This window comes from Ambystoma mexicanum, unplaced genomic scaffold (genome assembly GCF_040938575.1).
Source record: "Ambystoma mexicanum isolate Mex_15411 unplaced genomic scaffold, UKY_AmexF1_1 Mex_scaf46, whole genome shotgun sequence".
In the NCBI taxonomy this organism is placed as follows: Eukaryota; Metazoa; Chordata; class Amphibia; order Caudata; family Ambystomatidae; genus Ambystoma; species Ambystoma mexicanum.
This window is the reverse complement of record NW_027182462.1, coordinates 827196-839607: the sequence shown is the minus strand read 5'-3', so window position 1 is coordinate 839607 and position 12412 is coordinate 827196. Positions and strand designations below refer to the sequence as shown.

The window sequence follows — 12412 nt, the reverse complement described above, 5'->3', positions numbered from 1 at the left end:
GTCAATGGGATATAAGCACCATTCCCCATGTCTGCAATAGCTAGACCAGATTCTGAGGTATGATGAGCAGGGGTCCAGGCACTTCGCCTGACGAACGCCGGGCTTAGCCCTGCCGGGCCTAGCCCTGAGGGGCCTAACTGGGCATGGCCCTGTGTAAGGTAGGGTGAGCAGGGGACCACTTGCAACTAACCTTCGGCACCAATCAGGCATGGAGAGGTCTGTGCAAATGCCCAGCCCTTTAGCAATCTCGATCTGCAAAACCTTCAACTCCTAATTCTCATGGCTCCCAGAAGCCCTAGCCCATATGCAAATGAGGCGAGTTCCTATCAGCATCCTTGTTCTGCTTGATTTTATCAAAGTGACTGCCTGATTAGTGAAAGGGTATTTATTCTCAGAGGTTTGCTTCAAAGGCGATAATGCAGTAAATAGACAACATTATTCTTTGTAAGTTGATATTGTCTCCTGGATCCTACTCCAGTAACCCTTTTTCTACCTTTACAAATGTCTTCCGTAAGTGGTGCTCAGCAGAAAATGGAGTATAATAACAGTTGACATTTTTTATTTTCTGTTCTATTTTCAAAAACCCTCCGTAGCTGTATTTAAAGCGCAAACACCCCATAAATAACTTGCAATGAGTATTCCATGTCTAAAAGGCAGAGGAGCTGTCATACAACATTAACTGACAATCAAGGAAACCTTGAGGTGAACCAAAAAATGTCCAGAACATTTATTGGTTCAATAATTCAGTTTTGAGGTGAATTAGTAAAAAGTTCCAAAGTTGCTCCAGGTGAGGCTTGAACTCACAACCTCGGCATTGCTCACTGCATGTACTGCTGTATAAGTACCGCGCGCTAACCGATTGCGCCACTGGAGCTGCTGTGTTTTGGTTTTCGACATGAAACTACACCCACAAACACACACACAAGTGTACAAAAGCACCCACAAGCTCTGGCATTGTCTTTTTAGCTGACACCAAATTATGGGTGCCTTGTAGTGCCCATATTGTGCCACTGGAGCTTACCTTTTAGCCTGATATACACTTTGCCACTGATGTTCAGCCAATGGTGCAGTCAAATGTCCCTTCTACATTTTTGTCATGCTGCAGGCAGTGCCACTGGAGCCAGCATGATGCTCTTCCTCATATTCAACACGTGTCAATTGAAACACCTCCCAATGTCATCTTGGCGATGCCTATAAACACCCCAGGACTTTGATGAATTTTTCTCAACAGCAAGTGAGGCAGTTTTCCTGCAAACGGCTGGATGTACCTCAACAAGGAACGCATTGTGGTTCTATTTTGAAGATGTTTGTGTTATTACCTGTAAAGACTTGAATGCCTAACATAATCCCTGTAGACGAGGTGGCCGAGTGGTTAAGGCGATGGACTGCTAATCTACTGTACACGCGTGGTTTCGAATCCCACCTTTGTCGATTTTAACTTTTGAAATCTTTTTTAAACATCTGCATTGCTCTAAGCACCATTGCCATTGGCTTTCAAAGAACATACAGACAAAAGTGAAAATATGCATGTTAGTTGATTAAGAAGGACACAAACAAGGTTGTCGTGTTACTGGCAGGAATGCAATCTGCTGTGCTTGACTACCCTTTGAGCCAGAATCCGGATAGAAATTTAAAAAAGCAAAGGTAATATCCATATTGTCTCTCTGCTGCCATGTACATGTTTTTTTCAACTTTCACGCATCACATCTCCTCATTAGTCACCCTAAAATTGCACGGAATACGCACAAATTAGCTGCTCCTCAAAAAATCGGCCAGAAAAAAACAGGTCAAATCACAATCATATACATACATTCTCACACACCCTTCAAATATGTCTACCCAGTAAACATCATGTTGTGTGCTCGTTGTGTTGCTGTTATGCGTGGTAACCAGAGGTGCTCTGTAGCTCAGTGGCAGAGCACTGGTCTTGTAAACCAGGGGTCGTGAGTTCGATCCTCATCAGGGCCTCCAAATGGTAATTTTCTTGAACATTGTTGAATAGGAACTGATATTGCACATTGTACCTGTGCAACCTTTTACCAATGGATTCGGGCCTATAACAAAGCCACAAGCGCAAGGTGTCTGAATAGTCTGTGGGGAAGGTCGGCTTTCTGGACCTAATTTCTTCAAGAAAAAGACCTTGATAATCTTGTGATGACAGATGCAGATGATCACGGTGAAGCCCTTACTCTATTGAACAGTACAGCGGTTCTGGGTTGCACGCCTTTCTCTATTTTCAGGGACGTTGATGTGGCAAAATTTAATTGGAAAAGGGTTATTGCCATCACTCACTATTTAAATTCAATGACATCACAGGAAGCAGCAGCATCTGAACTTTGATCTTGGCTGGAAACGTTGAATGATGCCAAACACTGGGAAACTGGAGCTTGCGTTATGCTGGTTTTACTACTAATGGTGTGCCATACGGAAGCTCAAGCACCTTCCTCTGGATTAGTGTTGTGAACCCTCCAGGAGCTCTTGTTATATTTTTCTGAACTTCAACTTGATGTGTTTATCTATCAATGGCCGGGTAAGGAAGAACGAGTCAACGATCTTGTTTCTATTATGACAAACATGATCTATTTTTCACTGACTTTGCACCACCATTGTTTTATCTCTTCTTTAAGCATGGGATTCGAGCACCGTTCCCAAACAGACGAGGTGGCCGAGTGGTTAAGGCGATGGACTGCTAATCCATTGTGCTCTGCACGCGTGGGTTCGAATCCCACCTTCGTCGTATTTTTTCTTTATAGTCTGCATTTAAACATAGACCAAAGTCTTTCAACCTCCCTGTGAAAGACAGGAATGAGTACAGATATGGAAATAGAGATGTAAAAATAAGTTCATTGGTGCAGGCGGAGAATGAAATTAGTCAAAGACTTTCCTCGTAGGTTTCCATTCTTTACTATTATAGGAGCCAAAATCAGCGCAGTTAGTAAACTCCCAAGCTTACATCCCAAATTCTTTTTTCTTTTAGTTGTCTGCCTTTTACATGTTCCTTTTGCCATCATTCTGACCTGCTATCTAAACTCATGAACCTGTTCAGCATCCTACTCAATACATACATACCCGTAAAAGTACATACTCAAACGCATACCGACAATGTATCACCAACATAAGCACACACGCTTTCGCAAATCAGATGTATGATGACGTACTGAACACATGCAGAGAGTTGCACCATCTACAGAGAACCTTTTATGACGGGATGCATCCTCATAATTGAAGTCTTCCACAGAAGGAGTGAAATAGAGTTCGAGAGGAAGGCCTAATGTTTTCATGCAAAGACTGACAAAAACCTTGCAATGTCGCATGTAGCTGCTTTGGTGAAAAGACTGTTCAAGTTCACAATGCAACGGAGGGGTGTTCCCCATCTCCATACAATCATCTCTTTGATAATGTAAACGTGCCAGGCGTGTTGAAAGACAAAGACAGACACAACCGCACATACCAGTTGAAGAAAGACAGCCAGCAAACACATTTGTATAGAGGTAAGCAAGCCTCAATTAGAGATGTGAGTCCCTCCGTTTCTGCGGGAGTCCACAAGTTTAATAAAAAATGAACACATATCTTTCATGTGAGGCTTGAACTCACAACCTCGGCATTGCTCACTGCATGTACTGCTGTATAAGTACCGCGCGCTAACCGATTGCGCCACTGGAGCTGCTGTGTTTTGGTTTTCGACATGAAACTACACCCACAAACACACACACAAGTGTACAAAAGCACCCACAAGCTCTGGCATTGTCTTTTTAGCTGACACCAAATTATGGGTGCCTTGTAGTGCCCATATTGTGCCACTGGAGCTTACCTTTTAGCCTGATATACACTTTGCCACTGATGTTCAGCCAATGGTGCAGTCAAATGTCCCTTCTACATTTTTGTCATGCTGCAGGCAGTGCCACTGGAGCCAGCATGATGCTCTTCCTCATATTCAACACGTGTCAATTGAAACACCTCCCAATGTCATCTTGGCGATGCCTATAAACACCCCAGGACTTTGATGAATTTTTCTCAACAGCAAGTGAGGCAGTTTTCCTGCAAACGGCTGGATGTACCTCAACAAGGAACGCATTGTGGTTCTATTTTGAAGATGTTTGTGTTATTACCTGTAAAGACTTGAATGCCTAACATAATCCCTGTAGACGAGGTGGCCGAGTGGTTAAGGCGATGGACTGCTAATCTACTGTACACGCGTGGTTTCGAATCCCACCTTTGTCGATTTTAACTTTTGAAATCTTTTTTAAACATCTGCATTGCTCTAAGCACCATTGCCATTGGCTTTCAAAGAACATACAGACAAAAGTGAAAATATGCATGTTAGTTGATTAAGAAGGACACAAACAAGGTTGTCGTGTTACTGGCAGGAATGCAATCTGCTGTGCTTGACTACCCTTTGAGCCAGAATCCAGATAGAAATTTAAAAAAGCAAAGGTAATATCCATATTGTCTCTCTGCTGCCATGTACATGTTTTTTTCAACTTTCACGCATCACATCTCCTCATTAGTCACCCTAAAATTGCACGGAATACGCACAAATTAGCTGCTCCTCAAAAAATCGGCCAGAAAAAAACAGGTCAAATCACAATCATATACATACATTCTCACACACCCTTCAAATATGTCTACCCAGTAAACATCATGTTGTGTGCTCGTTGTGTTGCTGTTATGCGTCGTAACCTGAGGGGCTCTGTAGCTCAGTGGCAGAGCACTGGTCTTGTAAACCAGGGGTCTTGAGTTCGATCCTCATCAGGGCCTCCAAATGGTAATTTTCTTGAACATTGTTGAATAGGAAGTGATATTGCACATTGTACCTGTGCAACCTTTTACCAATGGATTCGGGCCTATAACAAAGCCACAAGCGCAAGGTGTCTGAATAGTCTGTGGGGAAGGTCGGCTTTCTGGACCTAATTTCTTCAAGAAAAAGACCTTGATAATCTTGTGATGACAGATGCAGATGATCACGGTGAAGCCCTTACTCTATTGAACAGTACAGCGGTTCTGGGTTGCACGCCTTTCTCTATTTTCAGGGACGTTGATGTGGCAAAATTTAATTGGAAAAGGGTTATTGCCATCACTCACTATTTAAATTCAATGACATCACAGGAAGCAGCAGCATCTGAACTTTGATCTTGGCTGGAAACGTTGAATGATGCCAAACACTGGGAAACTGGAGCTTGCGTTATGCTGGTTTTACTACTAATGGTGTGCCATACGGAAGCTCAAGCACCTTCCTCTGGATTAGTGTTGTGAACCCTCCAGGAGCTCTTGTTATATTTTTCTGAACTTCAACTTGATGTGTTTATCTATCAATGGCCGGGTAAGGAAGAACGAGTCAACGATCTTGTTTCTATTATGACAAACATGATCTATTTTTCACTGACTTTGCACCACCATTGTTTTATCTCTTCTTTAAGCATGGGACTCGAGCACCGTTCCCAAACAGACGAGGTGGCCGAGTGGTTAAGGCGATGGACTGCTAATCCATTGTGCTCTGCACGCGTGGGTTCGAATCCCACCTTCGTCGTATTTTTTCTTTATAGTCTGCATTTAAACATAGACCAAAGTCTTTCAACCTCCCTGTGAAAGACAGGAATGAGTACAGATATGGAAATAGAGATGTAAAAATAAGTTCATTGGTGCAGGCGGAGAATGAAATTAGTCAAAGACTTTCCTCGTAGGTTTCCATTCTTTACTATTATAGGAGCCAAAATCAGCGCAGTTAGTAAACTCCCAAGCTTACATCCCAAATTCTTTTTTCTTTTAGTTGTCTGCCTTTTACATGTTCCTTTTGCCATCATTCTGACCTGCTATCTAAACTCATGAACCTGTTCAGCATTGTACTCAATACATACATACCCGTAAAAGTACATACTCAAACGCATACCGACAATGTATCACCAACATAAGCACACACGCTTTCGCAAATCAGATGTATGATGACGTACTGAACACATGCAGAGATATACAGCCATTTTTACACAACCAGAAATTCATATACCTGGAGATCTACCTAGGTAAAACCCATGGTTTCTTTGCACTTTCTGTTGTTGGCTGTGAGCAAGCAGCAGGTGGCCTTGTAGCTCAGTGGCAGAGCACTGGTCTCGTAAACCAGGGGTCATGAGTTCAAACCTCATCAGGGCCTCGGGCGGATTATTTTCAAAAAGCACGGGGAAGAGAAGCCAGAGTTGCACCATCTACAGAGAACCTTTTATGACGGGATGCATCCTCATAATTGAAGTCTTCCACAGAAGGAGTGAAATAGAGTTCGAGAGGAAGGCCTAATGTTTTCAGGCAAAGACTGACAAAAACCTTGCAATGTCGCATGTAGCTGCTTTGGTGAAAAGACTGTTCAAGTTCACAATGCAACGGAGGGGTGTTCCCCATCTCCATACAATCATCTCTTTGATAATGTAAACGTGCCAGGCGTGTTGAAAGACAAAGACAGACACAACCGCACATACCAGTTGAAGAAAGACAGCCAGCAAACACATTTGTATAGAGGTAAGCAAGCCTCAATTAGAGATGTGAGTCCCTCCGTTTCTGCGGGAGTCCACAAGTTTAATAAAAAATGAACACATATCTTTCATGTTCTAATGATTACCAATCTTTCTGATTAGCTCTGCATAGCTCCAATGGCTATGTGTGTGTGTGTGTGTGTATGTGCCCGTGTGTGTAGGGGAAGGGGTCGGTAGATGTCTTCACGCAGAGCAAGTTGCATACATCGCCAACAGCCATTCTCTCCTGTTCCTGTGCATCCAGTTCGGAAGCGAACCCACCCAATTGTTCTATATGTCTGCTACCCTGACCGCATTCACACATCATTGGCTATTAGTATGCAGCTTGTGGGCGCTGTCAATGGGATATAAGCACCATTCCCCATGTCTGCAATAGCTAGACCAGATTCTGAGGTATGATGAGCAGGGGTCCAGGCACTTCGCCTGACGAACGCCGGGCTTAGCCCTGCCGGGCCTAGCCCTGAGGGGCCTAACTGGGCATGGCCCTGTGTAAGGTAGGGTGAGCAGGGGACCACTTGCAACTAACCTTCGGCACCAATCAGGCATGGAGAGGTCTGTGCAAATGCCCAGCCCTTTAGCAATCTCGATCTGCAAAACCTTCAACTCCTAATTCTCATGGCTCCCAGAAGCCCTAGCCCATATGCAAATGAGGCGAGTTCCTATCAGCATCCTTGTTCTGCTTGATTTTATCAAAGTGACTGCCTGATTAGTGAAAGGGTATTTATTCTCAGAGGTTTGCTTCAAAGGCGATAATGCAGTAAATAGACAACATTATTCTTTGTAAGTTGATATTGTCTCCTGGATCCTACTCCAGTAACCCTTTTTCTACCTTTACAAATGTCTTCCGTAAGTGGTGCTCAGCAGAAAATGGAGTATAATAACAGTTGACATTTTTTATTTTCTGTTCTATTTTCAAAAACCCTCCGTAGCTGTATTTAAAGCGCAAACACCCCATAAATAACTTGCAATGAGTATTCCATGTCTAAAAGGCAGAGGAGCTGTCATACAACATTAACTGACAATCAAGGAAACCTTGAGGTGAACCAAAAAATGTCCAGAACATTTATTGGTTCAATAATTCAGTTTTGAGGTGAATTAGTAAAAAGTTCCAAAGTTGCTCCAGGTGAGGCTTGAACTCACAACCTCGGCATTGCTCACTGCATGTACTGCTGTATAAGTACCGCGCGCTAACCGATTGCGCCACTGGAGCTGCTGTGTTTTGGTTTTCGACATGAAACTACACCCACAAACACACACACAAGTGTACAAAAGCACCCACAAGCTCTGGCATTGTCTTTTTAGCTGACACCAAATTATGGGTGCCTTGTAGTGCCCATATTGTGCCACTGGAGCTTACCTTTTAGCCTGATATACACTTTGCCACTGATGTTCAGCCAATGGTGCAGTCAAATGTCCCTTCTACATTTTTGTCATGCTGCAGGCAGTGCCACTGGAGCCAGCATGATGCTCTTCCTCATATTCAACACGTGTCAATTGAAACACCTCCCAATGTCATCTTGGCGATGCCTATAAACACCCCAGGACTTTGATGAATTTTTCTCAACAGCAAGTGAGGCAGTTTTCCTGCAAACGGCTGGATGTACCTCAACAAGGAACGCATTGTGGTTCTATTTTGAAGATGTTTGTGTTATTACCTGTAAAGACTTGAATGCCTAACATAATCCCTGTAGACGAGGTGGCCGAGTGGTTAAGGCGATGGACTGCTAATCTACTGTACACGCGTGGTTTCGAATCCCACCTTTGTCGATTTTAACTTTTGAAATCTTTTTTAAACATCTGCATTGCTCTAAGCACCATTGCCATTGGCTTTCAAAGAACATACAGACACAAGTGAAAATATGCATGTTAGTTGATTAAGAAGGACACAAACAAGGTTGTCGTGTTACTGGCAGGAATGCAATCTGCTGTGCTTGACTACCCTTTGAGCCAGAATCCGGATAGAAATTTAAAAAAGCAAAGGTAATATCCATATTGTCTCTCTGCTGCCATGTACATGTTTTTTTCAACTTTCACGCATCACATCTCCTCATTAGTCACCCTAAAATTGCACGGAATACGCACAAATTAGCTGCTCCTCAAAAAATCGGCCAGAAAAAAACAGGTCAAATCACAATCATATACATACATTCTCACACACCCTTCAAATATGTCTACCCAGTAAACATCATGTTGTGTGCTCGTTGTGTTGCTGTTATGCTTCGTAACCTGAGGGGCTCTGTAGCTCAGTGGCAGAGCACTGGTCTTGTAAACCAGGGGTCGTGAGTTCGATCCTCATCAGGGCCTCCAAATGGTAATTTTCTTGAACATTGTTGAATAGGAACTGATATTGCACATTGTACCTGTGCAACCTTTTACCAATGGATTCGGGCCTATAACAAAGCCACAAGCGCAAGGTGTCTGAATAGTCTGTGGGGAAGGTCGGCTTTCTGGACCTAATTTCTTCAAGAAAAAGACCTTGATAATCTTGTGATGACAGATGCAGATGATCACGGTGAAGCCCTTACTCTATTGAACAGTACAGCGGTTCTGGGTTGCACGCCTTTCTCTATTTTCAGGGACGTTGATGTGGCAAAATTTAATTGGAAAAGGGTTATTGCCATCACTCACTATTTAAATTCAATGACATCACAGGAAGCAGCAGCATCTGAACTTTGATCTTGGCTGGAAACGTTGAATGATGCCAAACACTGGGAAACTGGAGCTTGCGTTATGCTGGTTTTACTACTAATGGTGTGCCATACGGAAGCTCAAGCACCTTCCTCTGGATTAGTGTTGTGAACCCTCCAGGAGCTCTTGTTATATTTTTCTGAACTTCAACTTGATGTGTTTATCTATCAATGGCCGGGTAAGGAAGAACGAGTCAACGATCTTGTTTCTATTATGACAAACATGATCTATTTTTCACTGACTTTGCACCACCATTGTTTTATCTCTTCTTTAAGCATGGGACTCGAGCACCGTTCCCAAACAGACCAGGTGGCCGAGTGGTTAAGGCGATGGACTGCTAATCCATTGTGCTCTGCACGCGTGGGTTCGAATCCCACCTTTGTCGTATTTTTTCTTTATAGTCTGCATTTAAACATAGACCAAAGTCTTTCAACCTCCCTGTGAAAGACAGGAATGAGTACAGATATGGAAATAGAGATGTAAAAATAAGTTCATTGGTGCAGGCGGAGAATGAAATTAGTCAAAGACTTTCCTCGTAGGTTTCCATTCTTTACTATTATAGGAGCCAAAATCAGCGCAGTTAGTAAACTCCCAAGCTTACATCCCAAATTCTTTTTTCTTTTAGTTGTCTGCCTTTTACATGTTCCTTTTGCCATCATTCTGACCTGCTATCTAAACTCATGAACCTGTTCAGCATTGTACTCAATACATACATACCCGTAAAAGTACATACTCAAACGCATACCGACAATGTATCACCAACATAAGCACACACGCTTTCGCAAATCAGATGTATGATGACGTACTGAACACATGCAGAGATATACAGCCATTTTTACACAACCAGAAATTCATATACCTGGAGATCTACCTAGGTAAAACCCATGGTTTCTTTGCACTTTCTGTTGTTGGCTGTGAGCAAGCAGCAGGTGGCCTTGTAGCTCAGTGGCAGAGCACTGGTCTCGTAAACCAGGGGTCATGAGTTCAAACCTCATCAGGGCCTCGGGCGGATTATTTTCAAAAAGCACGGGGAAGAGAAGCCAGAGTTGCACCATCTACAGAGAACCTTTTATGACGGGATGCATCCTCATAATTGAAGTCTTCCACAGAAGGAGTGAAATAGAGTTCGAGAGGAAGGCCTAATGTTTTCAGGCAAAGACTGACAAAAACCTTGCAATGTCGCATGTAGCTGCTTTGGTGAAAAGACTGTTCAAGTTCACAATGCAACGGAGGGGTGTTCCCCATCTCCATACAATCATCTCTTTGATAATGTAAACGTGCCAGGCGTGTTGAAAGACAAAGACAGACACAACCGCACATACCAGTTGAAGAAAGACAGCCAGCAAACACATTTGTATAGAGGTAAGCAAGCCTCAATTAGAGATGTGAGTCCCTCCGTTTCTGCGGGAGTCCACAAGTTTAATAAAAAATGAACACATATCTTTCATGTTCTAATGATTACCAATCTTTCTGATTAGCTCTGCATAGCTCCAATGGCTATGTGTGTGTGTGTGTGTGTATGTGCCCGTGTGTGTAGGGGAAGGGGTCGGTAGATGTGTTCACGCAGAGCAAGTTGCATACATCGCCAACAGCCATTCTCTCCTGCTCCTGTGCATCCAGTTCGGAAGCGAACCCACCCAATTGTTCTATATGTCTGCTACCCTGACCGCATTCACACATCATTGGCTATTAGTATGCAGCTTGTGGGCGCTGTCAATGGGATATAAGCACCATTCCCCATGTCTGCAATAGCTAGACCAGATTCTGAGGTATGATGAGCAGGGGTCCAGGCACTTCGCCTGACGAACGCCGGGCTTAGCCCTGCCGGGCCTAGCCCTGAGGGGCCTAACTGGGCATGGCCCTGTGTAAGGTAGGGTGAGCAGGGGACCACTTGCAACTAACCTTCGGCACCAATCAGGCATGGAGAGGTCTGTGCAAATGCCCAGCCCTTTAGCAATCTCGATCTGCAAAACCTTCAACTCCTAATTCTCATGGCTCCCAGAAGCCCTAGCCCATATGCAAATGAGGCGAGTTCCTATCAGCATCCTTGTTCTGCTTGATTTTATCAAAGTGACTGCCTGATTAGTGAAAGGGTATTTATTCTCAGAGGTTTGCTTCAAAGGCGATAATGCAGTAAATAGACAACATTATTCTTTGTAAGTTGATATTGTCTCCTGGATCCTACTCCAGTAACCCTTTTTCTACCTTTACAAATGTCTTCCGTAAGTGGTGCTCAGCAGAAAATGGAGTATAATAACAGTTGACATTTTTTATTTTCTGTTCTATTTTCAAAAACCCTCCGTAGCTGTATTTAAAGCGCAAACACCCCATAAATAACTTGCAATGAGTATTCCATGTCTAAAAGGCAGAGGAGCTGTCATACAACATTAACTGACAATCAAGGAAACCTTGAGGTGAACCAAAAAATGTCCAGAACATTTATTGGTTCAATAATTCAGTTTTGAGGTGAATTAGTAAAAAGTTCCAAAGTTGCTCCAGGTGAGGCTTGAACTCACAACCTCGGCATTGCTCACTGCATGTACTGCTGTATAAGTACCGCGCGCTAACCGATTGCGCCACTGGAGCTGCTGTGTTTTGGTTTTCGACATGAAACTACACCCACAAACACACACACAAGTGTACAAAAGCACCCACAAGCTCTGGCATTGTCTTTTTAGCTGACACCAAATTATGGGTGCCTTGTAGTGCCCATATTGTGCCACTGGAGCTTACCTTTTAGCCTGATATACACTTTGCCACTGATGTTCAGCCAATGGTGCAGTCAAATGTCCCTTCTACATTTTTGTCATGCTGCAGGCAGTGCCACTGGAGCCAGCATGATGCTCTTCCTCATATTCAACACGTGTCAATTGAAACACCTCCCAATGTCATCTTGGCGATGCCTATAAACACCCCAGGACTTTGATGAATTTTTCTCAACAGCAAGTGAGGCAGTTTTCCTGCAAACGGCTGGATGTACCTCAACAAGGAACGCATTGTGGTTCTATTTTGAAGATGTTTGTGTTATTACCTGTAAAGACTTGAATGCCTAACATAATCCCTGTAGACGAGGTGGCCGAGTGGTTAAGGCGATGGACTGCTAATCTACTGTACATGCGTGATTTCGAATCCCACCTTTGTCGATTTTAACTTTTGAAATCTTTTTTAAACATCTGCATTGCTCTAAGCACCATTGCCATTGGCTT

General features: G+C 43.4%; 14 non-coding genes across 14 annotated transcripts; 11 read left to right on the top strand and 3 right to left on the bottom strand.

The window, feature by feature from the left end:
• Positions 1-779: 779 nt before the first annotated feature.
• On the bottom strand, positions 780-874 carry TRNAI-UAU (transfer RNA isoleucine (anticodon UAU)). The gene is made up of 2 exons: positions 837-874; positions 780-815 (listed from the first exon to the last, which is right to left on the bottom strand). It is a non-coding gene; the product is annotated as a tRNA-Ile (tRNA).
• Positions 875-1354: 480 nt separating this feature from the next.
• On the top strand, positions 1355-1431 carry TRNAS-GCU (transfer RNA serine (anticodon GCU)). Its single transcript has one exon. It is a non-coding gene; the product is annotated as a tRNA-Ser (tRNA).
• Positions 1432-1896: 465 nt separating this feature from the next.
• On the top strand, positions 1897-1968 carry TRNAT-UGU (transfer RNA threonine (anticodon UGU)). The gene has a single exon. It is a non-coding gene; the product is annotated as a tRNA-Thr (tRNA).
• A 687-nt stretch (positions 1969-2655) lies between these two features.
• On the top strand, positions 2656-2737 carry TRNAS-GCU (transfer RNA serine (anticodon GCU)). The gene has a single exon. It is a non-coding gene; the product is annotated as a tRNA-Ser (tRNA).
• A 1407-nt stretch (positions 2738-4144) lies between these two features.
• TRNAS-GCU (transfer RNA serine (anticodon GCU)) lies at positions 4145-4221 on the top strand. The gene has a single exon. It is a non-coding gene; the product is annotated as a tRNA-Ser (tRNA).
• A 465-nt stretch (positions 4222-4686) lies between these two features.
• TRNAT-UGU (transfer RNA threonine (anticodon UGU)) lies at positions 4687-4758 on the top strand. Its single transcript has one exon. It is a non-coding gene; the product is annotated as a tRNA-Thr (tRNA).
• A 687-nt stretch (positions 4759-5445) lies between these two features.
• On the top strand, positions 5446-5527 carry TRNAS-GCU (transfer RNA serine (anticodon GCU)). Its single transcript has one exon. It is a non-coding gene; the product is annotated as a tRNA-Ser (tRNA).
• A 546-nt stretch (positions 5528-6073) lies between these two features.
• Positions 6074-6145, top strand: TRNAT-CGU (transfer RNA threonine (anticodon CGU)). The gene has a single exon. It is a non-coding gene; the product is annotated as a tRNA-Thr (tRNA).
• A 1488-nt stretch (positions 6146-7633) lies between these two features.
• Positions 7634-7728, bottom strand: TRNAI-UAU (transfer RNA isoleucine (anticodon UAU)). The gene is made up of 2 exons: positions 7691-7728; positions 7634-7669 (listed from the first exon to the last, which is right to left on the bottom strand). It is a non-coding gene; the product is annotated as a tRNA-Ile (tRNA).
• A 480-nt stretch (positions 7729-8208) lies between these two features.
• TRNAS-GCU (transfer RNA serine (anticodon GCU)) lies at positions 8209-8285 on the top strand. Its single transcript has one exon. It is a non-coding gene; the product is annotated as a tRNA-Ser (tRNA).
• A 465-nt stretch (positions 8286-8750) lies between these two features.
• TRNAT-UGU (transfer RNA threonine (anticodon UGU)) lies at positions 8751-8822 on the top strand. Its single transcript has one exon. It is a non-coding gene; the product is annotated as a tRNA-Thr (tRNA).
• A 687-nt stretch (positions 8823-9509) lies between these two features.
• TRNAS-GCU (transfer RNA serine (anticodon GCU)) lies at positions 9510-9591 on the top strand. The gene has a single exon. It is a non-coding gene; the product is annotated as a tRNA-Ser (tRNA).
• Positions 9592-10137: 546 nt separating this feature from the next.
• On the top strand, positions 10138-10209 carry TRNAT-CGU (transfer RNA threonine (anticodon CGU)). The gene has a single exon. It is a non-coding gene; the product is annotated as a tRNA-Thr (tRNA).
• Positions 10210-11697: 1488 nt separating this feature from the next.
• TRNAI-UAU (transfer RNA isoleucine (anticodon UAU)) lies at positions 11698-11792 on the bottom strand. Its single transcript has 2 exons — positions 11755-11792; positions 11698-11733 (listed from the first exon to the last, which is right to left on the bottom strand). It is a non-coding gene; the product is annotated as a tRNA-Ile (tRNA).
• Positions 11793-12412: the final 620 nt, after the last annotated feature.